The sequence below is a fragment of the Denticeps clupeoides genome, chromosome 20, assembly GCF_900700375.1.
Source record: "Denticeps clupeoides chromosome 20, fDenClu1.1, whole genome shotgun sequence".
Lineage (NCBI taxonomy): Eukaryota > Metazoa > Chordata > Actinopteri > Clupeiformes > Denticipitidae > Denticeps > Denticeps clupeoides.
The window spans coordinates 15,203,115-15,223,729 of NC_041726.1; positions in this window are offsets into that span (position 1 = coordinate 15,203,115).

Consider the following 20,615-nt stretch of genomic DNA (forward strand, 5'->3'; position numbering starts at 1 on the left):
TGTACACACACAACTGTACACACCACCCGCAACAGCAACACCTTCGTCAAATTTGCAGATCACACCACTGTGGTGGGGATCACTTCTGCAGGAGATGAATCTGCCTGCAGGCAAAAGGTGGAGCGGCTGACAGTGTGGTGCACAGAGAACAACCTGCTCCTGATCACAGCAAGGAGACTGTTGTGGATATCAGGAAAAGAAAATTTTTCTTAGTTTGGGAACTCAACAGAGCTGGTCAAGAAGACTAAGCAGAGACTTTATTTCCTGTGAACTCTCAGGAAAAACAACATCTCTCAAAAACTGCTGGTGTCCTTCCACCGCTGTTGCATTGAGAGCATCTTGTGCTACTGCCTTTGCGTGTGGTTTTCTAGCTGCACAACAGCGCAGAGTAAATCACTGCAGTCGATTGTGAAGACTGTTCAGCAAATCATTGGCTGTTCTCTACCCTCTCTGGACAAACTGCACAGCTCTCGCTGCCTCAAGAGTGCACAAAATATCAGAAATGACCCCTCACATCCCGATCATGACCTGTTCCATCTTCTTCCATCATGTTTATTAAAGGCTAAGGCCCCGATAAAAGCTAACCTAATAGTTGTTCATCATCTCTAGCCACACCCAGGACTTCTTACCGCCACACCTGTTCTCAATCAAAAAAATCACATAAATATGACCTGCCTGACAAAGTGATGCAGACCAAAAGATACTAGCTAAAAAACAAAAAGCTAGACTTAATGCCAAAGAAAATCAGGAATGAATGAGAAAGAATGAAAGCAAACCACAGTGAGAGCTATTATCCACAAATGGCAAAAAGATCCTTGGAGTGGCTGGCCATCCAAAATTACCCCAAGAGCACAGTGATGATGCATCCAAGAGTCATAAAAGACCCCAGTACAACATCCAAAGAACTTCAGGCCTCACTTGCCTCTGTTAAGCTCTGTGTTCCTGGCTCAACCTTAAGAAAGAAACAGGTCAAAAATGTCCTTTGGCAAGTCAAAAACCATTGCTGAGCAGAAATAACATTAAGGCTTGTCTCAATTTTGCCAGAAAACATCTTGATGATCCCCAAGACCTCTCACTGTGATAAATGGAATCATGAATTCTGCTGTCTACCAAAAAATCTTGAAGGGGAATGTCCAGCCTTCGGTTCGTGACCTGAAGCTGAAACCAATTTCGTTCTGCAGCAGGACAAATATCCAAAACACACCAAAAAGTACACCTCTGATTGGCTGAAGAAAAACAGAATGTAGAGTTTGGAGTGGTCTAGTCAATGTCCTGACCTGAATCCTGTTGAGATGCTGTGGCATGAATTTAAATAGACGATTCATGCTCGAAAACCCTTCAATGAGGCTGAACTACAACAATTCTGCAACAACGAATAGCCCAAATTCCTCCACATGCTTGGTTGCAGTTGTTGCTAATAAGGGTGACCCAACCAGCTATTACGATTAGGGACAATCCCTTAGTCATACAGGGCCATGTAGGTTTGGATTTTTTTTCCCCTCAAAATCCTTCACTTAAATGCATTTTGTCTATACTTGTGTTGTATTTGATTAATATTTAAATTAGTTTGATGACCTGAAACTCTTAAATGTGAGTGTAAGAGTTGTGAGTGTAAAAAAGTAAAACATCAGAGAGGGGGGAAATACTTTTTCATGCCTCCGTATATAGCCAGGAAGCTCGTGTTTTCATTGGAAATGAATCTCTACTCTGACAAATTTGTAAAGCAGGATGAGCACTTTTAATGGTGAACAACTAAACGCGAAGGTTTTCATGTGACAATACACAAGGCAACTTGTTGTCCACTGCTGCCAGGGACTATCGGTAGGCAATGATTTCAGGCTACTCTCCCAATGATATTTTTAATCACCATTCAATCATTGCTCATTATTTTCCAGTACATATAAATATAAGGCATATAATACAGTGGTGCAAACAATGTATTTGGTGCAAGTTGTCCCAATTAAAAAGATAAGAGAGTTCTAATTTTCATCAGGTACATTTCAACTGTGAGAAAAAAAATCCAGGAAATCACATTGCATGTTTTTTTAACGAATTTATTTGTACATGGTGCAGAAAACAAGCATTTAGCACCTACAAACAAGCAAGAACTCTAGCCCTCAAGGACCTGTTATCTACAGAACCAGTTATTGAGCTGCTAAAGGTGATGCCTCAATGGCAGAGGAACTGGACCATTTCTTTGCCCGCTTTGAGGTGGAGCCACCAGAGGCAGCTGTTCCAAATGCAACAGTAGTTCCCCCCCACCCTTAAGGTGGAGGAACATAAAGTGAGATGCTCGCTCCTGACTATCAATGGTGATTCCAGGCAGGTGGCAGTTCCAGACGGTGTCCCTGGACGTGTGCTGAGCAACTGTGCAGAGCAACTGGCCGGGGTCTTCACAAAGATCTTCAACCTGTCACTGTCCCAGGCCTCTCTCCCACTCTGCCTGAAATCCTCCACCATAGTCCCGTTACCAAAATAATCATCCATAATCTATCTGAATGACTATTGGCCAGTAGCTCTCACACCAGTGCAAATGAAGTGCATCGAGAGACTGGGCCGGAGTCATATCATGTCCTTCATCCCTCCCACCTTCAATGCACACCAGTTTGGTCTACAGGTCTAAACAGGATGCTGTAGCTGTTGCTCTCCTGTCCCACCCGGAACAGGAACGCATCCTCTTTATGTACTCTAGCTTAACACCATCCTCCCTCACCAATTGGTCGTGGATTTCAGGAAAATTCTAACTGACATCAAACCATTTTACATCAGTGGGGACAGCGTGGAGGGGGTATCGGACTCCACACCATGGAGGACAGAGCTCAAAACAGCATCTCTTAAAAACTGCTGGTGTCCTTCTACTGCTGTTGCATTGAGAGCATCCTGTGCTACTGCCTCTGCGCGTGGTTTCATTAAAAAAATCTAATAATATCCTTTATTTAAATGCCTTTTGTGTTTACCTGTGTGTACTACGCACACCTCCTCTGTATGTACTCTAGCTCTGCCTTTAACACCATCCTCCCTCACCGATTGGTGTGCAAACTGTCAAATCTGGGACTCCCATATTCCACCCGTCTCTGGATTAAGGGCTTCCGGACAGACTGCACACAAATGGTCAGGCCGGGCCCTCATATCTCCTCAGCCATCAGCGTCAGCACTGGCTCTCCTCAGGGCTGTGTACTGAGCTCCCTGCTCTTCACACTGTACACACACAACTATACACACCGCCCGCAACAGCAACACCTTCGTCAAATTTGCAGATCATTTCTGCAGGAGATGAGTCTGCCTGCAGGCAAAAGGTGGAGCGGCTGACAGTGTGGTGCACAGAGAACAACCTGCTCCTGATCACAGCAAAGACCAAGGAGACTGTTGTGGATTTCAGGAAAAGGAAAACTGACATCAAACCACTTTACATCAGTGGGGACTGCGTGGAGAGGGTGTCGGACGTCCACTTCCTGGCCATTCACATCACAGAGGACCTGTCCTGGGGTGTGAACTGAACAGAGCTGGTGAAGAAGACTCAGCAGAGACTTTATTTCCTGAGAGTTCTCAGGAAAAACAACATCTCTCAAAAATATTTAATCCATCTCTCCACCTCTAACTAAATTCCTTTTTCATGTGCAACAAGGTTTCTTCATGTGCAATAAGGTGTCTATCTCATCCTTTAATTTAAATATATTTAATATATGTATATTTATACATTTTGTATCATATTCTGTATTATATTTGTATTATAATTTCTAGTATATTAGTATATGCTTTCTTTTTAAAACTTAAGATTCCTCTCTGGCTCAGAGACTGCATCTAATTTCGTTGTACTTGTTACAAGGACAATAAAGATATTCTGATTCTTCTTCTTTATGAAGATCTTCTCTACTTCACTCATTACCTGTTTGAACTCGTTACCTGTATAAACGACACTGTCCACACCTTCAAACAGTCAGACTCCAACATTCACCATGGCCAAGACCGGAGCGCTGCCTAAGGCAGCGTTTCCCAACCCTGGTCCTGGAGGAACATCTGCCAAAGAGTCTCCACTCCAGCCCAACCTTAATTAGGCTCGGGTGTTACTTAATGGCCTAATAATGTTAAAAAAAAATAAAAATGAAGTGATTGTCACATGTGATACACCGCAGCACAGCACACGGTGCACACAGTGAAATGTGTCCTCTGCATTTATCCCATCACCCTGAGTGAGCAGTGGGCAGCCATGACAGGCGCCCGGGGAGCAGTGTGTGGTGACGGTGCTTTGCTCAGTGGCACCTCAGTGGCACCTTGGCAGATCGGGTTCGAACCGGCAACCTTCTGATTACGGGGCCGCTTCCTTAACCGCTAGGCCACCACTGCCCCACAAAAATTGTGAAGATGTGGGGGTTGGAACAAAAACGTCCTTGCAGATGTTATTCCAGGACCAAGATTGGGAAACACTGGTCTAAGGGCACCTGGGACAAGATTGTACACCTGCACAAGACTGTGATGAGCCAATCTACTATAGGCAAGCAGTTTGGTGAAAAGAGATCAACTATTAGAGAGCAATTATTAGAAAATGAAATCATTGACAGTGTCCGTCCACCTGGGGTTCCATGCAAGATCTCACCTCATGGAGTAAAAAAGAATCTTGAGAAGTGTGAGGAAACAGCCCAGAACTACACGGGGGGAACTGGTCAGTGACATGAATAGAACTGGGACCACAGTGAGGCAGTGGTGGCCTAGTTAAGGAAGTGGCCTTGTAATCAGAAGGTTGGTGGTTCGAATCCCCTGATCTGGCAAGGTCCGCCACTGAGCAAAGTATCGTCCACACACTCCGCTCCCCGGGATCCTTTCATGGCTGCCCACTGCTCATCAAGGGTGATGGTTAAAAGCAGAGGACACATTTCATTGTCACTGTTTGCTGTGCTGTATTTCACAATGACAACCACTTCACTTTCAGTAACAAAGGTTACTAATAGTAACCATTTTGGTAATCCATGACATCGTCATCCTGCAGTGCTTGAAATGTCGCCCTGCTTAACCCAGCACATCCCAGGACCATCTAAAAAGGCCATGTTGATGATCAAGAGGAGGACTTGGAAAATGTCATGTGGTCCGATGAGACCAAAATAGATGTTGTATTTCAGGGAGAAGAATGCTGAGTTGCACCCCAAGAACATCATACCCATTGTGTAGCATGGGACTGGAAACATTATGCTTTGGGGCTGCTTTTCTGCAAATGGGACAGGACGACTGATCCATATTAAGACAAGGGGGCAATTTATCGTGAGATTTTCGGGTAAAAACCTCCTTCCATCAGTGACAGCACTGAAGATTAAACGTGTCTGGATCATCTAGCATGACAATGATCCCAAAAACACCACCTGGGCAATGAAGGAGTGGCTACATAATAAGCATTACAGGGTTCTGGAGTGGCCTAGCCAGTCTCCAGACCTCAATCCACTAAAGAATCTGTTCCCAGCGACAGCTCTAGAGAAGATCTGCATGGATGAATGGGCCAATATACCAGCTAAAGTCCCTGACAAAAGTCTTGTCGCTTGTGTACAAATTGACCTCAAGTGCCACTGAAATATATTTATATATTTTTTTACAAGAAATGGCTCATTTTATTCCCAACAGCTTTTGTAATAATGTTTCAGTGCAAAACGAAACTGTCAAAAAGTATAATATTTCAAGCTTGGTAAAGCCCATTGTGTTGTCGCCTTGTCATATGAGCTTCATCTGTGACTAATAATGGATCAATTAGGTGTGAGGTGTGTATAAAAAGAACTGCAACTAGACCTCTGCAAACATGCCTAACATTCACCCTGAGACTAAAGTGTTCAACGGGTCTCACCGTCAAGCACAGAGGATAAATAAAGATCTGAAGAGACTGGAGATGTTTTTGACAAGCCCAGGTCAGGCAGACCCCGCAAGAGCTACTTTTTATATTCCCTACCATAAAAGAGGCCAAATTCTGCAGCAGGATGGAGCTCCATCACATAATTCCATCTCCACATCAAAGTTTCTCAAGGCGAAGACCAAGATACTCTAGGATTGGCCAGCCCAGTCACTAGACATGAACATCATTGAGCATGTGTGGGGTAGGATGAGAGAAGGAAGCATGGAAGATGAAACCAAAGAATATAGATGAACTCTGGGAAGCATGCAAGACTGCTTTCTTTTCTATTCCTGATGACTTCATCAATAAATTGTATGAATCCTTGCCGAACCGCATGGATGCAGTCCTTCAAGCTCAAGTCATACAAGACATTAAATTTGGATCTCACAGCACCACTACTTAATCTGCTGACATATTTTTGTATTTACAGTAAATTTGTTCAATTTCTGTATAGTGACAAAACTTCTGTCTTGCCAAAATTTGGCCTTCCTGTCTTGATAAAACTATAAATCTTTTTTTAGTGAAACCAATTCATATCAATGCATTAAATATCATTTGGTAGGGTTTTAGCTTTTCATATGAACTATTTCTAACACCAATTGATTAATTAAAATTCAGGTTAATAACTTTTGCCAGGGACTTTACAGTGCCTGCAAACCTGGTGAAGACCCACAGGAAACATTTGACCTCAGTCATTGCCAACCAAGGTTAAACTTACAGGTGCTATTAACCAAATATTTATTTTCTGCACCATTATACATTTAAAATATTTTTTACACTGTCATTTCCTTCATTCTTTTTTTTTAATATCTTGTAACGTTTTTAATAATTTATAGTGCATTTATAGTGCATTATAGTGCATTCTAGAGTGCATGGTTTCATGTTATTTTGCCAGATGAATTAAATAGCAAATGTCAAAAATACATTGCATTGTGATTGTTTAAGGGCAAACAGCAAGACAGTGTTGTCTCATGAGTATCAGCTTAGTTGCAGTTCATATTTGAGATCAATCAATAATAATGGTCTGACGCACGATAGGTGTAAACCTCATTCCAGGAGCAAAACAGGGAAATCAGATTCCTGGTACTTCAGGCTGATTATTTTGATAAAATCTAATTTTAAAATATGCTAGAATCTTATCTGAGATAGCCACTATTTTGTCTCAGAGCTGTGTAACCACCCCTCCACAAACAAACTGAGCCTAGCTTGTTTCAAGGACAGTTGTTGTCATTATATAACCTTTTGTAATTACATTATTCTCATCTTGATATCAAATACAGCTAATCCTAAAGACAAAGGAAGGGGAATTTTAATTAATATATTGGTCAGTATTCTGACAATTATTATTACTGGGGTGAAAGGTTGCTATAAGGTAAAATTAATATAATTCTGAAAAAAAGCTCCCATTTGACATTGTAATTTCAAGACTCAATATTTTTTTGGTCACATGCAACTGTACAACTTTGTAATGGAGATTGGCAGACAACACGCAGCATTCCGGGGGTTCGAGGAAAACCTCCTTGGACAGAAGAAGGAGTGTATCTAGGTGTGACGTGCTAAGACGTCACTAAAGAGATGAAAGGTGGCAGTTATTCAAACGTGCCCACGTCAGGACAGAAGCTTTCCAAAAACATTCCTGAGTGGAGCAACGTTCAGATGGAGCCCTGAATAGTTTGTGATGTGATGTGGGCTGAGAAGGTGATCAAAATAACGACTTATTCTTAATATCTGAAATATCACTTGCAGGCATGGAAAAAAGTCACATGAGTGATGTAATTGGTGTGAGTCACACACACTCGCACACAAAAGAAGCTGCAACAAAAGCATGCTAATGAACAATGGCAGCCCCATTTCACAACTGAAGCGGATGCGTAGCTGCACGTCTGCTGATAACCATCACGGCAGCTGAATCATGGAAGCTGAATGTTAATGAAGGGCCGGCCTTGTGATTTATGGTACGTCATAAAACGTAACAAATGGCTCCGGTCCCACACTGTCAGGCCCAAATTAGTGGGAGGTCACCTTTAGGGCAAATGCAAACGTGGGCAATCCTTCTTCATCGTGACGACAGCACCCCAGGAGTAAAATTAGCACCTTATAGTATCTTTGATACTCATCTATGGAGTGGAAAAAAAATTTGCAAATTTAATCCGATGATTTGTTTTTTGTGGAACACAATACAATACAGATTCTCGTAGAGGATACGGATTCAACATTCAAAAAGCATGAACAACAAGTATGAGGGGGCTTGACATATTGCAATGTGTAAAAATTGTGCAAGATAACAAAGAGGGAGCACAGGCCAAAAGACACGGGGGGTATAAATCAAAACAGTAAGCAAATCTTTCTTACAGATTTGATGAATTTCAGTTCAGTGATTGAATCAAGTATTGTTCCAAATTGTTAAAGAAATTGACTCCACCGAAGAGAGCAACAATGGTAATAATATCTGATATATATATATATATGTGTGTGTGTGTGTGTGTGTGTGTGTGTATACACACACACACACACACACACACACACACACACACACACACACATATATATATATATATATATATATATATATATATATATATATATATATATATATATATAATATGTGATATATACATTAATCCCATGTTTAGACACCTTTTTTGATGCATTCCAAAATTTAGCACACCCCAGCCAGGATTAGGCCAGCAAAGGGGTAGTGCTAATTTAGCCAGAGCCTACTCCCCCTAGAAGTGTTTTAAAGAGGGGATTATTGAATCTCCACCGCCAGACTAAGTGCGTTCCTCTGGGAGTGGCTGTTATGTCGGATCTTTGTCCACTTCGGCGGAACTGAGAAGGAAGGAGCTCAAGAGATGGAAACAGACAGAACAAACAAGTGAAGGCAGCGCGGTCATTAGTGCTGCACGGAACCAAAGCGGCGCACAACAAACAAGGGTCCCTGCGGTGGAGATAGGCATAGGACAGCCCTCCAGGGACGCTGTCGAAAGTCTGTGAGAATCACAGGCTCCAGGCCCAAGCCGAGACACGCTGGATCGATCCAGAATGAGCAATGGAGGAAGACACTCGACGCAGTTGTTAGGGAACCTTGGACTTGGAAGAGTCTCTCCGGGCCCGTCTTTGAAGTTGGGGGCTGAGGACTCCATCGTGTGGGAACAGATTAACTCTTAGGCCCCCGCCCGTTTTGGTGCACTTAAAGAGAAAAAGTTTCAGAGCGCCTACGCTCTCCGGACTGATGCAACTCTGCAGCTTTCATTGGTGATTCTGTTGTGCGGCCGTGAAATACAGGAGGAGGAATGAACCAAAGCACACATTCTTATTAAAGAGAACAGCAGGAGTTCATATCACGTGTTTGCAAAATGTCTTGCACACACTTCAAATCCAAACCGTTTGGCAGGATCATCGTTTAAGCATTTACGCATTTAAGCATTTAAAAGGCAAATTCACAGTTACTGAATAATTTAGATGAAGGGAAGGTAGGAAAACAATTCATTTTCATTTCTATTCATGTAAGTCGAAGAGAAAAATGCCTTGGGCTACCTTTGTTCTTGGCTAAGCGGTAATAATGAATATGCAGATGAGAAACAAACAGCTCTTTGTTATTTTTCCTTTTTCTCCCATGCGACATGCATTTGAACACAAAACCCCGTCTTCTTCCCATTTATGGCAGGTGAGGTGAGATTTTACTCAGATTTTAGTGGAACCCCCCTTCCACATCACCAACAACCTAGAGCTAAAACCGGAAATCATTCATTCCTTCAAAATGTCCTTATTTTCCATGAAAACGCCATGCGCCTTACTCGATTAGTCTGACAAAGACCAGTTTTATTGTTTCCTTAATCAGTGCGACGAGGATGATGGCAAAAGGGTTGTATAGTAATCTGCATTTTAGATTTTCAGTGTTATAATAATTATACGCAGCAAAAGTACCTTTTATGGTTTTTATTACACATAAATCTAAGAAGTGTTCCCCAATGACAGTTTCAGCAAGAAAAGTAGAGGCCAGCCATCCTTTGCTTTTGCTGTTGATTCATGTAAAATTAAGGCAACACGTTTGCTTTATTATTTTCCCGTGAGAGGAAATTAACCCAATCTACTTTAGTCCTTGCTTGTTATGATGACCGCCTGAGCGGTCTAGAATAACTTATTCACACTTATTGAATAAATTATTTTCTACTTTCTGCCCTGGGGTGGAGTGAAAGAGCGAATGAGACACACAGGTTCAAACAGATCTGTCGGAAGCAGAACATTTCAATCTAATATCAGAACCGCAGGGGAGCTCCAGGAACTAGTTGAATTCCAAACTGGCTGTCTTCAGATAAACAAATATATTCAGCCAAAGCAGTTTATGAGAAAGGGAAACAAGTTTACGTGTAGCGGTTCTGCCTAAAGTGCCCTGCTAACATTCAGGTTGGATACTTCAAAGTGTGCCTGACATCTCCACATGGAAAACCGTTTTCCCACAGTCCCAGGGATAAGTCTTTAAAGTGCCGCGTGTATCCACATGATTATAATGCGAGGCAGGGGCCCTGTCACACAGACTCTTTGAATAAAATATATGTCATCCCACTTGTGACAGTGCGTGAGTCACTTGTTCCTTTATTGCAGAGTGACAGGGTGTCACACAAAAGGGACATGCAGCAATGATTAATCTTTCATGACATGAAGTGCTGCTGAATTAATTAAGAGGGCCACGCTCCCTTGGGTGAGTAATGGTGTAGGTTACCTTAGCGAGGAAACATGCTGGGTCTGCATATGTTGTGTAACATTTTTTGTTTAATTTCAAGAAACTAATAAATAATGTGAAGAAATATAATGTGTCATATATATCATGTTGCAGAGAAATTTTATGAGTTTTGCATTAGGAGACTAGCAGTGGTACCTGTCTAGTAAAACCACTGTGTACCACAGGAGCCAATCATGATTTACTGAAGTGTCATGTATATCTGAAGCCCATCTTGAGTGTACAGAGAAATAATGTTGCGTTGAGGTTTGAAGTTTGAAGGTTGATGGGAATGATGATCGAGCCAGCTCAAGTTTTGTTCACCAAGTAGAGTTCAGAAACGCATAACCTGGCCACACTAGTGGTACGCTGCTTCCTAAAGGCTCAATTGATACAAAATTGAACACACTGCACCTGTAACGTGAATTTTTGCTCCAATGGGAAATTTCTGATGGGTACAAATTTGTCTTTGTTCATTACAGAACATAATGTTTGGATTGATTGGAAACTCCTTAGATGGTTGATTTAAGGGCACATTTTATGAATCAACACTGAGCACGGTCCTGTGAGCTACACGTGGGGCTTATTTTCTACATCAAAGGGATTTAAAATGCATTTGGAAAGTATTCACAGTGCATCACTTTTTCCACATGTTGTTACTTTACAGCCTTATTGCATAAAGGGTTAAATGCATTTTCCCCTTAGAATTCTACACACAACACTTCATAATGACAATGTGAAAAAAAAGTTCACTTTTTGGTAAATTTATATACTACATAAGTATTCACAGCTTTTGCTCAATACTTTGTCGATGCACCTTTGGCAGCAATTACAGCCTCAAATCTTTCCTCTCCAATCTTTCCAAACCTATCCTCTCAAGCTCCAGCAGGTTGGATGGGAAGCGATTACTGAGCTTAGGTGGCTGGCCAGCTCTAGGAACAGTCCTGGTGGTTTTGCACTTCTTCAACTTATGGATGATAGAAGCCACTGTGCTCATTGGATCCTTTAAAGCAGCAGACATTTGTCTGTAACCTTCCCCAGATTTGTGCCTGTCTCGGAGGTCTACAGACAATTCCTTTGATTTCATGCTTGGTTTGTGCCCTGACACGAACTGTCAGTTGTGGGACCTTATATAGACAGGCGTGTGGCTTTCCAAATCACATCCAATCAACTGTTTTCCACAGGAGGACTCCAGTTTAGCTGCAGAAACATCAGGAGGCACCTGAGCTTCATGGCAAAGGCTGTGAATACTTACGTGCATGTGTTTTCTCAATTATTGTATTTTTAATGAATTTGCCGAAAGCAAACCATTTTCATGTTGTCATTCTGTTTATTTACGTAGATCCTGAAGATGGCTTTGAACTTACACTGATTGTGGAGAATTAACCTCATTTTTAATAAGAACTTCAATCTTCAATGGTCCAGTCATGGATTTTTTTTTAAATTGTGTTTTGTCTGTGTGTGTTTGAATACAGGATCGAGTTTAGCCTGTGGAGGTTCCCTGGGCAGGATGATATCCAGCATACTGGGACTGACTGACCCAACCCCGGCATAGGACTGGGAGCTGGGGACAGAGGCACTGCAGAACCAAGCAGAGGAGAACAGTGTTTGTTCATTTTCTGGACTGTCCTGACATCCGTTGTGTGACACACAGCAACAAATTGATTATCCTACACATTCCTGCACATACATACAACTCCTCATCGCCTTTAATGTATTCATACAGTGGTGGCTAAAAATATTTCTGCATGCCTGTGAGTGTATGACTTTTGACCATGTGTGTGTGAGTTTAAATTAGTGAATAACACTTAGTCCACAGTGCTGCGAGTTCAAAAATAATGTCCGAAATTTTTATCTGCATTTTGGCTTTCTGTTGCTGAAATGTCCTACTCTTTACATTTGAACATGTCTGACACATTAAAAGCTTTGCTTTATTCATATTCATTCTCAGCATGGAGAGTTATGAGTGAAACATAGGGACATTATATAAAATTGTCATTTATAGAATGTATGCAATTTATGTACTCAAGAAAAATTAAATTGACTTTGCTGTTGCTTTTAAAGAACACATATAATCCATTCCAAACAGGGGTTGCTATACATTATTAACATGTTTTTTAAGTAAAGAGCCTAAGATTTTAATGCAATGCTCAGTGACCACGAATGCTGGATCCCTTGCATAAACAGACAATTCTCCAAGCCAGCGATGCACAAGGTGGGAGGGCAGTATAAGCAGCCAATGGTTGTGATTTTGCTGCTGTTGATGTGGGTACTTATGCATTGCTCTGTGCTGCAGGACTGTGTGGAGCACATAACTGATTAATTAGGTTGCCAGATTGCAAAATTTGAAATGAGGAAATTACTGAAGCAAAACCATGACACATAATGTGAAAAATGAAAAAGTGAACATGCTGATCAGTTCAAAAGATGATGGTGCTAAAAACATCTTCCGGATATCTAAAATGATTATATCATAACAAGGAATGGCTGATTGAGATTCTCTTCAAGAAACAGATAACTAGCAAATCAATCCTTTCTTGTTTGTATCTTTTAGCTGCTAGTTCAGAAGAGTATGTCATATTATTAAATATGTCTTTTGGTTTTTAGTTTTTTTGTGCTCAGTTGTCTTGGCAAACTGGACTACTGTAACTCACTTCTGGCTGTTTTTTCTGTCAAAGCTTTATCATTTAAGAGGGTTGTAGTAGCCTAGTGGGTAACACACTCGCCTATGAACCAGAAGACCCAGGTTCAAATCCCACTTGTGTTCCTGAGAAAGACATCTGATAAATGCTGTAAATGTAAATAATTATTATTTTAAATGATTTGCTTGTCTGTGTTGAAGTGAAAAAGAAAGTGAAGTGAAGTTGGTCTGAGTTTAATAATTGTAATGCACTTGTTTTTGACATTTGAAATCACAAATTTGCAGCAAATTAAATGACAATTGAACTTGCTTCTCATATTGCTGTAAAACTGTTCATTTAAAGAATAATTGGCCATCTTATCTTGAAATGGGTAAGTAAATGCAAAGACAGAAATTCTGATTGCTGTCACATAAGCATAAGGGCTCTTTGATTGGAACTGGTATCAGGGCAGCAGTTCTCATGGTTTTAGCGCTAAAACTTTTTGCTGTATTGCAGATTTGGTCCATCGGCATCAGTTTGACAAGAGAGACCGACACACAGACGAAGCCAAAGCCACCTTGTTTCTGTAGCCATTTGAATATTGCTTTGGGTTCGTGAATCGGAAGGTAAATAATTTTTATCAGGCTGACACGGGGTCTCTTGCTGTTAGCACATTTGGAATAGTCATTTTTCCGTCCACTTTAACATGATGTCCTGTGAATGCTGCCACCTGCATGGGGCATACCTCAAGTGCTTTGTGTGACATATATTGCTTAGAATATGCTCCTTGTTTATCCACAGGTAAATCAGGAAGTTTGCATGAATATTGTGCAACAGTGTGCTCCTGATCCACTGCAAACAGCTCAGAATGCTAAACCGGCACAATAAATTTATGTGGGAGTGTGTTAAAATCTCAGGCCATGAAGGGTATTTCACAGCTGAATACATGCATCAGCAAGACAGAGGCTGCATAAATCTTTTTTCCTATCAACCTATCTCAATGTGAAATATATTTTAAATTGCATAACTCCAGTAGTTATCCAAAACAAAAATGGACAATTGATAATTAATTATAACTCAATAAAGCAGCAGACATTTAATGTGCACTCATTCATAAGGAAAATAAATAAAATAAATATTTTGTACCAGCCTCCATAAGAGCAATAACCACTGATGCAGAATAACAATTTTTTCTTTTTCTCTCGTTGAATCTTGGTTTGTTATTTTTTAATAGGTTATTTGGGCAGGTTGCAATAGTGTTTCCAGGAATAGAGGATATTTTCAATATTTCTTAAGGTCTGACTCAAGCTGAAGAAATACAGCGCCTGTATTATATTTTATTTTATACATAATCACAATGCCCTTTGATGGCTAAAAGCAGTCCAAATGCAGACAGAGACCTGCAATGTTTGTTGTTTTACTTTTGGTTTATGTTACCTTGACGGTAGCCAGAGGGGACCAGAAACCATTCTGTATGGATATACACTATCCGTGTGGTCAATATTGATTTGCCAATTAAATGTCACACTGATCAAATACCTTGTCCAAACATTGTTTATGTTGTAAATGAAAAATGGTTGTGAATCGAGTATCTGTTTAAATGTAGACAGGCCCACTGTCAGCAACAATTAGCCTTGAGTTCCAGTGGAATGCTGTGTACATGAATGAAAAAGTATGCAATTGTCTTCATTCAGCTGAAAAAAAAAAAGAATAAATGGAAAACAAAGACATTTTTTTTTTGTTTGCTTCATAAGAACAGTATTGAAGATATCCATTTCGAAACATTTAGTTAGTTTATTTGATAGTTTGTTAACTGATGTGATTTATCAGTTGGTGTTGGTGAGAGAAATAATAAAGCTGGATTCAGACACAAACATTGCAGGAGAGACTTCTCATTTATTTCAAATGAACTGAATTTTGGGTGTTTTACTTCACTTTGCTTGCATGGCTTTTGCATGCTTGGCACCCAACTGCCAACATATTACATGTAAACTACCCCCAACAACATTCAACCCCAAAATCCCTGCCAGCAAAGTCATCATCATGTCAAGCAGAGTGATAATAGTAACCTAGTGGGTGAGACGCTTGCCTACTAAGCAGAAGATCAGAGAAAAAATGGTTTCAACCCCACTTAATACTATTGTGTCCCTGAGCAAGTCTCCAGTTGGACTGTCTCTGTCACCACTCTGGATAAGGGCGTCTGATAAATGCTGTAAATAGCAGGGTAAGCTGGGTGGATCTGGAAGACTGGCTTACACAGCTATACTTTTCAAAAGTAAATAAACGTCTCGAGTCATTGTGGCAGCAACAAAATGTGGTTTTCTAAAGACGTGTTCTCTGGAGTAACATCAGATGTTTGTCCCATCCAGAACGTTGCACAAGGACCAAATGAGATCAACAACACGCAGTAAACGTGCATCCACAATTTATTTTTTTTGGCAATGGAAAGTTTTCTCTTTACAAGAGCAAACATCTTTGCAACCAGAATAAAAGGTACATCCCTGCTGAGTACACAAAAGTCACTTTACAGAATGGATAGGCTACTCAGAGTTAACACAGTCATTACAATCACAAAAGCAGCGCAAACAAAACCTTGCCTGTATGACTATGACATGTTCATGTTCAGTGTGTAGCTGTGTGGTGAGAGAACTTCTGGATGTTCATGCAACCAATTCATTAGCTCCTGTTTGCACAAGTAAGTCTGAAAAGAAAACACTTGACTCGGGTTTTGAACAGCTGATGCATTTCCTCACATCAGTCATACTTTGCGTGTGAGTGCAAAGGAGCAATTCACCAGTTAAAAGATTACTTACATGTAGAATGCACAGTTGTTTTAGACTATTCATAAAACACAGACAAACTCACAGCAGTAAAAAGAAAATGTAACCAAATTTTGTACTTGAAAAAAACCACACAATACACTCATCAGGTTATACAGGTAGTACTTGAAATTGGACTAAATCAACACACCCACATAATGCGATTGATAGTCGAACTGCTCCTGCATGTATTTGAAACCAGATGAAACCAAACTGGATTAGATTCTCTACACATATTCCACTATTGCCTCTCCAGATGACATATTAATTTCAAGGAATATCTCTGTTCCAAAATAAGTAAATATTGCAATACTGTCTTCTTCACTGCTCAACCAATTTTCCATGAATTCAACTGTTCAGCTTATGTTTATGTTGTAATATGTCAACTGGAAAAAAGTGACATACTCATTCAGTAATCTGCTTAAATGGCCAAGTCAAATTATAAATGTAACTCCAGTAAATTATGCTTTATCCTCCTCCTGGAGCTACATCATATCATTTATATGTATTCAAAATGATTTTATTGCAACAAAACACATTCCTCTCCTTGTCCATCTGCATTTTGCATTACGTGGTGCTTTAAACAGCAGGGGGACTATGTCTCTTCTCAAGTTAGTTTTGTTCTTATGTAAAGGTGAGGAAGGTGTGACTGACTACATTTCATGAGATACAGGATTACCTCAGGCTCACAACCGGGGCTTTTGTGTGATCCCATTTTGAAAAAACGTCACAGGTCCCTTGTTTTCTGAACAGTCAATAATGCCTTAAGCATTGGTAAGCACACCATTTCACGCTAAGCATTCTTGTCAACTAGTATCAGGTAAGGTGGCATCCTTAGTATTTACATAAATAGAGAAAAATTTGAGAAACGAGAAACGTTATTATTTCTGTCACCCAGAGCTCATTTTTTAATTATGTTTCATAAACAAATGGGATTTAAATGGGAGGAGCCAGACGACTGACAGCTTTTCAGCACATTTTAAGCCTTATATAAACCTGTGCCTTACAATACATAAAATAACAAAAAAAATAGGTATATTTGCATATTATATTTTTACTTTACTTTACTTTACTGTACAAAGCCAAGGACAAAGCCTTGTGGAACCCCTGTGGTTACCCTAAAGAGGACAGAAGCAAACGCAGCAAATAGATCAAGTAAAATGAGGACAGATGATCTGCGGGCAGCTCTTGCAGCACGTATAGGTCATCCACCATTGCCAGGAGGGAGGTTTCAGTCGAATGTCTTTGACATTTGCCTGAAAAGGGTCAAGAAGATCATGCTCATGGAGAAATGAAGAAAGTTGAGTCAGGACTGAAAGAAAAGGAAGGTTGGAGACTGGGCAGTAGCTGTCCAGTACAGATGGGTTTAGTGTGGGTTTTGTGAGCAGCGGAGCAATGACAACCAGTTTGAAAGCAGTGGGAAATGTTCCTGTTGTGAGTGAGTAGTTTAAGATGTGTGTCAGAGCAGATACTATGGTGGGCTGCATGGACTGAAGGAGGTGTGAGAGGATGGGATCCAGGGAGCAGGTGGTGGGGTGACTTGACTGGAGAAGTTTAGACATGTCCGATTCAGAGAGCGGAGTGAAGGAAGACAGTGTTCTGGTTTAAGAGGTGACGGCGGGATGAGGTCTGGGGGTTAGGTGGTGAGAATTGTTTGCTAACGGCAGCCACCTTCCCTGTGAAGAAGTAGCAAAGTCTTCAGATGAGAGAGAAGTAGAGGGGTTTGGATTTCTTCCACTGCCTGTGGCGGCGAACCTCATCAGAGATCCACGGCGAGGGTGGAGTTGCACATGTCGGTTTTGAGGTGAGAGGGCAGAGTCTCTCAAGGCAAGAGGTTAGTGTGGAGCAGAGGATGTCTGTGGCACAGTTAGGGTCCTGAATAGAGAGGATGTGCATTGCTGGCGTGCTGAGAAGTGTGAGGTTGGATTCCGAGAGGAAATATTGGAAATCAGCTGTTTGCGGCTTGAGGAGGTTGAGAAAGTCTCCCAGTAGCACAAGGGGCAGTTCCTCATCTATAATGGTGGAGAGAGTTGTGTCTAGTTCCTCTACAAAGTTCACCAGGTGATCTGGAGGAGGAGTCAGCTTTGTTGACCGCCGAGTGACAGTTACACAGGCCGAACGAGTACTCACGGTGACAAGACGCAGGTTGTGTGGGTTGCGTGTTCTGTGTGTATTGAATCTAGAAGGGCGCCCGGAGCGAATGACGGGAATGCTCTGGAAGGACATGATCAGCAAAAAGAAGTCGGAGAAGAACATGAGTTTTTTGGTTTTACGGGTCGGCTGAGTCGCAGGTCTTACCCAAGAGGGTCTTCACACAAGGGCTGACGCTACCGCGACAGTATTACCCAAAGTACAGGACAAATTGTAAAGTGGCTACAGGTGCGGTCCGCACGTAGTGGAATTGACTATGACCCGTTTCACAACAGCGCAAGAGTGAGCGTGTATCGATTAACAACAATAACGATTGCGAAAAAACTAATACATTAACTCATCTCTAGAGCCACTCATCTCTACAGAGAACCGCACGAGAATGATTACCGCTGTAATCCGTGTTTTTTTATTTATGGAAGTCCCTACACTAGCGAAAACCCCCATGCATGGTGTGTAACATGTGCTAATAGTGCCCATTAGTTCCATTTAATGGAAGGTGTTTGTTCTCTGACAGCAATTATTACAATATGAAAAATTCCTTTCATGAATCATGTCGTTTGAATGATGTCCAGTCCTGATGTCTAAGTAAAAAGGTTTTAAAATGGAGGCAAACACCCATCTTTAACCTGATCAGCTCTTGGCCCCATTTTTGATGGGACGTACACAAAATTAAACATAGACAATGCAGTTGCTGAGATATTCTAGTGGCATAATGTTATTTGTTCTAAATTATTATGCTCCTGAAATTACTCCAGGGTGTAGGAATCAGCATATACATATGTCAACTGGGTCAGAGAAAATGAAGATGAAACTTTCAGTTATTTAGCCATCTGAGATAATATTTATTAGTTATATTCCTCAAGTAACCCATAGTACTGAGAGCATTAGTTGAGAAATTTCCAAATGGATACGTTTGGGGACACCATATGTGAAGTGAAGTGATTGTCACATGTGATACACAGCAGCACAGCACACGATGCACACAGTGAAATTTGTACTCTGCATTTAACCCATCACCCTGAGTGAGCAGTGGGCAGCCATGACAGGCGCCCGGGGAGCAGTGTGTGGGGACGGTGCTTTGCTCAGTGGCACCTCAGTGGTACCTTGGCGGATCGGGATTCGAACCGGCAACCTTCTGATTACGGGGCCGCTTCCTTAACCGCTAGGCCACCACTGCCCCTGGCAATATGTGCCATTTGAGGAACCAAACCATAAACATTTTTAGAGAATACAATAGTTATTAAATCCAACTAATTACAGCTGTGTTGGGATTGTTTTAAAAATGTCACATCACATAATTCCCCATAATATATTCTCATTCAATGTGTTTTCTTTATTTACGTTGGTAGATTCTCACTGAAGGCATCAAAACTATGAATGAACACATGTGGAGTTATGTACTTAACAAAAAAAAGGTGAAATAACTGAAAACATGTTTTATATTCTAGTTTCTTCTAAATAGCCGCCCTTTGCTCTGATTACTGCCTTGCACACTCTTGGCATTCTCTCGATGAGCTTCAAGAGGTCGTCACCTGAAATGGTTTTCAAACAGTCTTGAAGGAGTTCCCAGAGGTGTTTAGCACTGTACCTGTTAGCTCACTGTAAATAGACCTAGGAACATGACAAGCACTTGTTGGCCCTTTCACTCTGCGGTCCAGCTCACCCCAAACCATCTTGATTGGGTTCAGGTCCAGTGACTGTGGAGGCCAGGTTGATGCCTTCAGTGAGAATCTACCAATGTAAATGGTCATGAAAATAAAGAAAAAACATTGAATGAGAAGGTGTCTGTACTGTATATATCGCTCTCTGTCAATACACAATAACATATAATAACAATTAGTCTAATACTAAAATTAAAAATATAACGGTTGATTAAAAATAAACTATATGCGCTTTTTGATATGGGTCACATGAGCCGTTGCCCCGTTGCATCATCGTGGATGATGGTGGTGCCCTCCATTTATGAGGTGCACCTGCTGCTTGTCATAAATCAAGTACAGGAGGTGGCGGCCGGCAGGGTGGGTGGGGGTTATAATTTGTGGGATTCTAGGGTGTTTTAACCCTATGGCTGCCAGCATCCTGCGGTATCCTGTCACCCCTCGGCAGGTTCTATCCAGAATACCCAGCACCTCCTCAGTTGTAAAAACATTTTTTGTTCTTTTCATAGTTCAATCTTATTTCAGAATCAACAGAAACCACAGTTGTGCATTTTACCTGTAATTCTGTACAATATGTGCAGGATTATCTTGTGATCACATTGATCTATTTGAGTGGTTCATAAATCATTTGTATCGTCTGAGCCTATACAATTGATTAGACATTCCCTTGGACATAATGTCATCTACACCATTCACCAAACCAACAACAAAGCACATGGCGTTGAAATTATGTTTTATTTAGGTAGTTTTGTGTGCCTTTAGTCGAGATTATCCATG